Below are 7,799 nucleotides of genomic sequence, written 5' to 3'. Positions count from 1 at the left end.
TCCCTGTACCTAATGAAAAGTGTGAACCATGTTTAGCTCAGTCAAATGGAGACGTAAAAGTATGTGACTTTTTCAGTATTCATAAATGATTAAAATTCCTACATGACAAAACAATATGTGCACAAACGACAGGAATTATTATATGTGGTTTCCACCCATTCATATTTATAAATAAAGTTAATAGATTAAAAACATTTCTAAACAATTTCATGTTTCTGGATATTTAGTCTCTGACAATAAAAATATATAATCCTAGTAGTACCATAGAATTATTAATAAAGAAGTTGAAAATTAGTGTTTTATAACTTCATTAAATCATTTGGTACGGATAACAGTGATGTTTCCTGCCGGAACTAAATTATTGAAAAGTTTTGTAATAGAATTCATTCAGTTTTCCACTTAAAAAATTAAAGAAGAATATCCCTGGAACTACACATGAATAAATAACTTTACACTAAGATAAAAGATACCCCTAAATTATCTATGTATTTTATATTTTATACTTTAGTATTTTAATAAATACTGAAATCTACATTATTTAAAAGATCCATGCAATTTTTTTTAGCTTTAACCTATGTTAATTCTAAGGTCTCTTCCAATTATCTAAAAATTGGTTCTTTAATAAAAAAAGAACTTAAAGCAAGATTAATATTTTTAAAACCTCAAATAAACAATATTTTGTGCCAAGCAAAGTAATCTAACTATAAATACCATAAAGTTTCAAGATCATAAAAAATTACCATGAATAATTTTTTTGCCAATAAATTTGAAACTTAGATGAAAAGCAATTTTTTCTAAAGGATATAAGTGATAAAAATAGCTTAAGAAATAAATTTATATGTCAGTAACACTTAATGGAATTGATTGTAATCTATTCTTCCTCTCAACACTCTAAAATGTTATAGTACAAATGTTAGGTATGAACAAACAAATAAACCAAAATAAAGTGGTAGTAAATTGAATTGATAATAACTAAAAATAAAATCAAGGCTCTTCAACATATAAAAATTTCAACAGATGCAGGAAAAAAGTTTTCCACTAAATCCAATAGTTATTGATGTTTGAGAAATCAAAAACAGGAAAACTTTGGCAAACAAAAACTGTCAGGGAACTCCACAACCTGACTCAGTTTGAAACTGTTCTAGTTTGAAATCCTGCTTAGTGATAAAACTTTAGAAACTTTCCAGTGAAAGACAGAAACAAGAAAAGGTAGATGGGCTCCACACAGTGGGGTCCTGGCTGGGAAAAGAATGGACAAGAAATAACAGACATTAGGATGAAGAAGGGAAGATACACAATCTATCCTTAACAGCAGTCGATGTGATTGTGTGTCTCACATAGAAAATCCAAACTAGGGCCTCCCTGGTGGCACAGGGGGCTGAGCGCAGCGCTGTGAGTTTGTCCGTCCGAGATATTTGCACATTTGCACATTTGCAGCGCAAGTTCGATCCCCAGCCAGCTGGGGTGCTACCCACATGGTGCAGCAGACCTCTCCTGCCTCACCCTCTGCTCCCCTCAGCACTGTATTTCGGTACATCTGCCTGTTCTGCACCCCGCTCTCTCTGGTGAATCTTCTCACACCCCGCGACTCTGGCCTGTACCCCACTTCTTAGGAAAAAATACAAAAAAAAAGGAAAAGAAAATCCCAACTATTAAACTAGTAACAGTTTGCTAACAGGTCAGCAGGCACAAGATTAATATACAAGAACAGTGTTCCTAAGCACCAGCAATAACCAGTCAGAAATTTAGAATGAGTATAAAGTATCTAGGAAGAAATCTCACAAAAGGTGTGTCAGACTTTTAGGGGCAGTAGCCCAAAGCAGTACTTTGAGGGCACAAAAATAGCACTATATCAAGGAAGCCCTTGGGCTTATTGGTGAGGAAACAAGATTGTCAAAGAAGAAATTTGATTCATCTATGAACTTAATGCAACTCCAATCAAAATCGTGCCTGATTTCTGTGGAATTTGACAATTCCACAATCTGAGGAACTACCTTAATTGCATGTGAAAGAAATAAAAGACCAAAATTTGTCAAGACAATTTAGAGAACAAAACCAGAGACTTATCCTACCATGTACCAAGTATTTCTAGAACGTTGCCATGGGGTTATCCTGTTGACATATTTAACGTGAGTAGTTTTCAGTCTTTTTCTTCTGAGATAGAGAAACAAATATCACTTTATTCAATCTGAAACTTCAGGCATTCAGTTTTTTCTCTTCTGTGTTTGTCTATGTGATTATTTTTTTCCACATTGCCATGTCACTGAATTATAAGCAGCAGGACCAACTTTTAAAGGCTGAATTTAGTGTCAGCTCTATAGAGTAAAAGAAGAATCTTTTATTTTGACAACTTTATTTTTAATGCTGTCTCCTTTTAGAGAGGCAGCTTGAAATTAGCAGGTAGAGGATGACAAGACATTATCGAAAGTCTTTCCACTAGCTACAAAGATCACTAGATAAGTTCATTTTCATTGTATAATATTTGTAACTACCTGTCCTTTTAGATTTGTGCCAAGTCAGCAATGGCAATAATTAGCATTTGGGCTCCCCACTGCCCAAATACCAAACCCTAGCAGACATTGTTCTTTTGAACATAGAACTCTTTCTGGCTATGCCTACCTGTGATGCTCAAAATCCTACTCAACAAACTTCCAAGCTCTTGAATAGTTAATACAAAATAATTTGCCTATCACTATTTTACATTATATTACTTCTAATTTATAAAGTAAGTAACAATGTTTTAGTCTAAATGTATTGTCAAAAAAAGATATCAAGTATAGTAGAAATTACACCTCTGACTACTCCATTCAAGAATCTAAACCTTGCATTTCCTTTGCTGTTTTCTCCTGGTCTTACTTCCAGGTGCTGGCACACTACTGGGCTTGGCCTTCATACTTTTTTCCTCCACCCCTGCCCTTAAATACTCTCAATCCAGTCTCAGGGTTTGCTGATGACTCCAGCCTTGACACTTGTATATCTGATAGACATCAAACCTGATGTTATCAAAATAGAATTGGTGATTTCCATGCCCTTCCCCTCCAGTCCCCATCTCTGTACTCTCTCCATCTTGGCAAATGTCAGTTCCCTTCTCCAGTTCAAGGCAAATCCTCAGCTGTTCTGCCTCCTCCAACTCCCGGCCCATCAGCACATGGTGTTGGTGCTATCTTCAGAAGATGTGCACACTCACCACCCCTCCGGCTTTCACCACCTCTTCTTTGGATTACAGCAGAGCCTCCTCAGCTTTCACCCCTGCACCCCCAAACTATTCTCAACACAGCCGCCAGGGTGGTCCTGCAGAGATGTAAGCTGCCCCTCTTCTGTTCCAAACAGTGAGTGCTTTCCCTTGTTACCTGGAGTAAAAGCTAAGTTCCCCTCACTACTGTAGTCTTTTCACTTACCTCTGAGCTCTCATCTCCGGGTCTCCTCCTGGCAGACTGCTGCCACCGTACTGCCCCCCAACCCCATGTGGTCCCTCCTGAGCTCCCTGCTGTGCTCTACCTGGAACCCTCTTCTCTTTTATCTGAGGTTCAGTGCCTCACTCAGATGCCCTTCTCTTTGCGGGTCATCCTCTCCAAACTATATGTGCCCCTCCCCTGCTGTTTCTCCCTAGCGCTCACAGCCTCTGACAGCTCTTCCTACCCTTGTGTGAACTGTCTTCCTGCTTGAGTGAAGGTCACACCAGGCAGAGGGTCTGCTTTGTTCTGTCGTGAGTGCCCTGCCTCCGTTTGGTCCTCATTGAACAACTGCGTCTTGCGCACAGATGTGGTGCCTGGGCCCCAGGGGCACATGTGGAAACTGATCCCTTTCTCACCAACTCTTTTCATTATCAAACTTACTTTTCTTCTCGAAGGCACAAATCCTGCTCTTGCCTGAGAAGACAGCCTGCCTTTTGGCCTGATCTGAGAAAGTCTTGTCAGCACCTCAGAACACCACCCCCTCACCCTTCCTCCCCTCCCTCCCATCCGGGCTGCTAAGCAGCTTGCCTCTTCCCCCATCTTCTTGTCCCTCCTGACTCCAAACGCTCTGATGTCAAACACCTAGACTCTTCCATCTTGAAAACATTTTCTTTGGGCCATCGTGTGCCTGTCCTTACTTCAAGTTCTATATTTATTGCACACATGCTCTCTGTCCCTTGGCCTCTACTTTATTCCCATAGGCGGCCTCCATATCCCTTTGTCCATGCCCTCCCACTGAAATGGTCACTCGAAGACCCCCAGTGACCTCCTTACTGTGAGATCAGAGGGCCTCTTCTTTGTTTCCATCCTTCTTAAATGTTCTCAAGAACGCTGACCCTATTAGTCACCTTCTTTTCAAAGCCTTCCATTGGCTTCCTCTGTTCTCAGCACCTCCATTCTCCAGTCTGCTGACTGTTCTCAGGAAATACACCTGCTGACACATGAACAGCATTCCCCACAGGTGAGTGAGGCTCTCCTGGTCCTCAGGTGTCCTTCATCCTCCTGGCTTTGCCCACCTTTCCTAGCTTCTGCTGGCTCCATGGTGTCTGGCCTTTAGAAGCAAGCAGAAGCTACCTGATCACTTTCTCCTCTTAGGGTATATTTTCTAAAAGAACTTTGCCAGAAGATTAGGGGAAAACAATAATAAAATAAAATCTAAAAGATAAAATAAGAAGGGAGCTTGTTTTGGATAGGGGAAGGAAGGTGACAGGACATTGGCACAAGGCCTTTGGTGGAAGGTGTGCTGTTGTTCTCCCCAAATAATATACTTACATAAACTATGGGCAGATCAATACAATTTGAGGGAAATCAAAGGGTAAAACACGTTTCCAGAGCACAGATTCCAAGAACCCAAGTAAATGCAACCTCACTAGGCACGTGCTGAGGGGTCTCTTGGGGCCAAACACTGGGGGCCACTATGCTCCATCTCTGCATAGTCGTGGGCCCTAACCCAGATCCTGATCCTTTGCCATAGCACCAACACACATCTGCCTTCTTTACACACCAGGGCAATGGATTATCCCCATATCACTCTTTCTCCTCCTACTGGGCTTTCTCAAAAGCTGTCCACTGCTCTGTTGTCTTCACCCAGGAGGGGTGGGCTGCACTGCAGACTGTTTCCCTGCACTGCTGAGTCTATATCTTCAAGCTTCCTATTTCAGTCGGATCTCCTATTCTACTATAAATCCAGTCACAAAACCAGAGTCTTCATTTTTCCTTTCAGTCTCAGATTGGCACTTCCTCCCCAGCATCTTTAAATGGCCCCTATTCTCTCCACTTACTAGGCTTTGAAATATAAGTTTTGTTTTTAATTCATGCCTCTCTCTTTCCTCCTCTGATTCCGGTCAGTCACTGCCTTCTGCTTTATTTTTGTCTTCAGAATGTATCTCCATTCCTTCCCTTTTCCTTCCACCCTCCTGTCACGCAGCCAGGCCTTCAGCATTCACCCCAAGATCCCCACACTTGTCCTGAGTCCCTGCAAGCTGCTAGAGGGTCCCTTCTTTCTCGAACAGCACTGCCAGCATCTCTCTCCCTGCTCAGAGTTACTTAGTAGTTCTATCTCCGTTTTTCATCCGTTCCACTCTGAATCCCTACTAAGTGCAGGATGTGGCCACAGCCTGGTGTTACTGTGCATAAACACCTTTTCACTACTGCTTTCCCACACCCCTATTGCCACATTTCGAGGTCAGATATTCCCACTGGCATCGGAATGGTCTGCTCTTGAAACACACTCCCATCTCCTTTTCCTATCCAAAGCCACCTCTCCTAACCGTAGGCCACATTCCACTCTTCCCTGGCTAAACTTCCTTGGTCACGCATTTTAAATACTAATGTCCTTTTTCTCTGAAATTCCACTGAACTTATATAACTCCCCATTTTCCTCAGTTTTCATCTCCACAAATAGATTTTAAGTTAGAGACCATGTTTTTACTTCTACTTTATCCAGCCTGTAGCCCAGAGGTGAACTCAGGATCGTCCCTCAGTAAATCACTGTTGATTGATCTGAAGGGAAAACTCAACGTATCCAGAAGACTAAGGGAAAAAAATTCAACTGTCAGAAGAATATGAAAGCGGCCATGTGAACTTTGAAATAAGGGATCTGTTTGTTCTGCAGTAGTATCAGAATCAAATTTTTCATGAGATAAAAATAAAAAACAATCAAATGCCATCTCATGGAGAGTCTCAGTGCCCCATATCCAAGTACCGTGTAACCCCACTGCCACTGTTTTCTGTCAGTTATCTGAAAAGTACTCCTAACCTCACGCGCAGTGTTCTATAATTAGATGTGCCTTACAAACGTAAGTAAGCACATTCTGAGCTTTCCGGAGCGGCTCTAAGTTTGTCCTAAAACGGCCCAACGCATTGATGATGAGAAGCTAAGTTTTTCTCTTGCAAACGGTACTCAGACTATTTCATTGCCTCTCCTTATATTCTCCCTGGATCTCAGCCCCGAGTAGATTGGGAATGTGCTTCTGTCGTGCTTTTTCTGTGCTTCCCCAGTAGAGGTTTACTGTGCTGATAGTGTTTCACTCCTCAGCTGTTATTTCCTTATGTAATTGTTATATGATTAAAAAATGATATTAATAAAATTCCTCAAGAAGCTCAGGCATGCAGTTTGGAGTGAACTGGAGTCTAATAGCTATAAGGAGCCTGGCGCATCTCTACTTGAGAGGTTCTCATTTCATTTTGATTTTGACCAGATCACCAGCATTCCAGCACATGTTCAGTCTTCTGAATTTTTCATTCATGCATGCATGCATTTCCCAAAACAAAACCCAAATTCTGAAGTGCAAGGCACAGCAGAGAACAGAGAATGCAAACTGTCCAGCCCTTACAGTACTTAGAGTCTTTGGGAGAAGTTGGTAGATGCCAAGGCAGGAGACTGCAATCCAATTTAAGGTTCATGTCATCAGTAATAGAAAATGTCAGGGTCCTGATGCATCTGACCCAGCCCAGCATCATTACCCTTTAACTCCAGACTAGTAGCACAACATACTTTGTATTTTATTTTGTGTGCTTATCAGGAACATGATTAAAGAGATTTAAGGAGTAGAAAGCATAATGAAGGAACAGTGAAAAAGGAATCAGCAGACTTTAAAAAAAAAACCTAGAGGGACTCCCCGGTGGCGCAGCGGTTGAACGCTGGGTTGTGAAGCTGCCCGCGGCCTCTGCACTGCCGGTTCGATCCCCGGCTGCTCACCGGCCACCAGAGGAGGGTTCCACATGGCGAGCAGACCTCTCCTGCCGCCCGCTGCTCCCCTCAGTAGTGTACGTCGGTCCTTCTGCCTGCTCTGCTCCCTGCTCTGGCTCTGGTGAATTCTCTCACCCTCCCGCGCTTCTGACTGTACACAGTGCTTGTATAAATAAATAAAAAATAAATCTTTAAAAAAAAAAAAAACCCAGAACTTCAAGGGCGTCTCTGGTGGCACAGGGGTTAAAGTTTCAGCACCATCAAGCTATCACCAGCCACTGCAGCCAGAGTTCCATCCCCAGCCAGGTTGCTGACCCACAGGCACAGCAGACCTCTCCTGTCTCACCCGCTGCTTCCCTCAGCAGTGTATTTCAGTAGTTCTGCCTGTTTAGTTCCCTACTCTGTCTCTGGTGACTCCATTCATCCCCTACAACTCTAGCCTACACCCCAGCTCTTGTATGCATAAATAAATAAAAATAAATCTTTAAAAAAAAACTAGAACTTCTAATACAAAAGTCATGGTCATTAATATTTTATAATGACAAATGTTTTGGGTTGTTATGGGAACTGCAAAGAAGTTTGGAAAAAAAGCAATTACCGAATTCTCAGAAACTCCCTGGCTAACATGTCTGTCATTACTGCTGTTACTTTTC

This window comes from Talpa europaea (genome assembly GCF_964194135.1).
Source record: "Talpa europaea genome assembly, chromosome: 6".
Classification (NCBI taxonomy): domain Eukaryota; kingdom Metazoa; phylum Chordata; class Mammalia; order Eulipotyphla; family Talpidae; genus Talpa; species Talpa europaea.
This window is presented reverse-complemented; position numbering follows the sequence as displayed.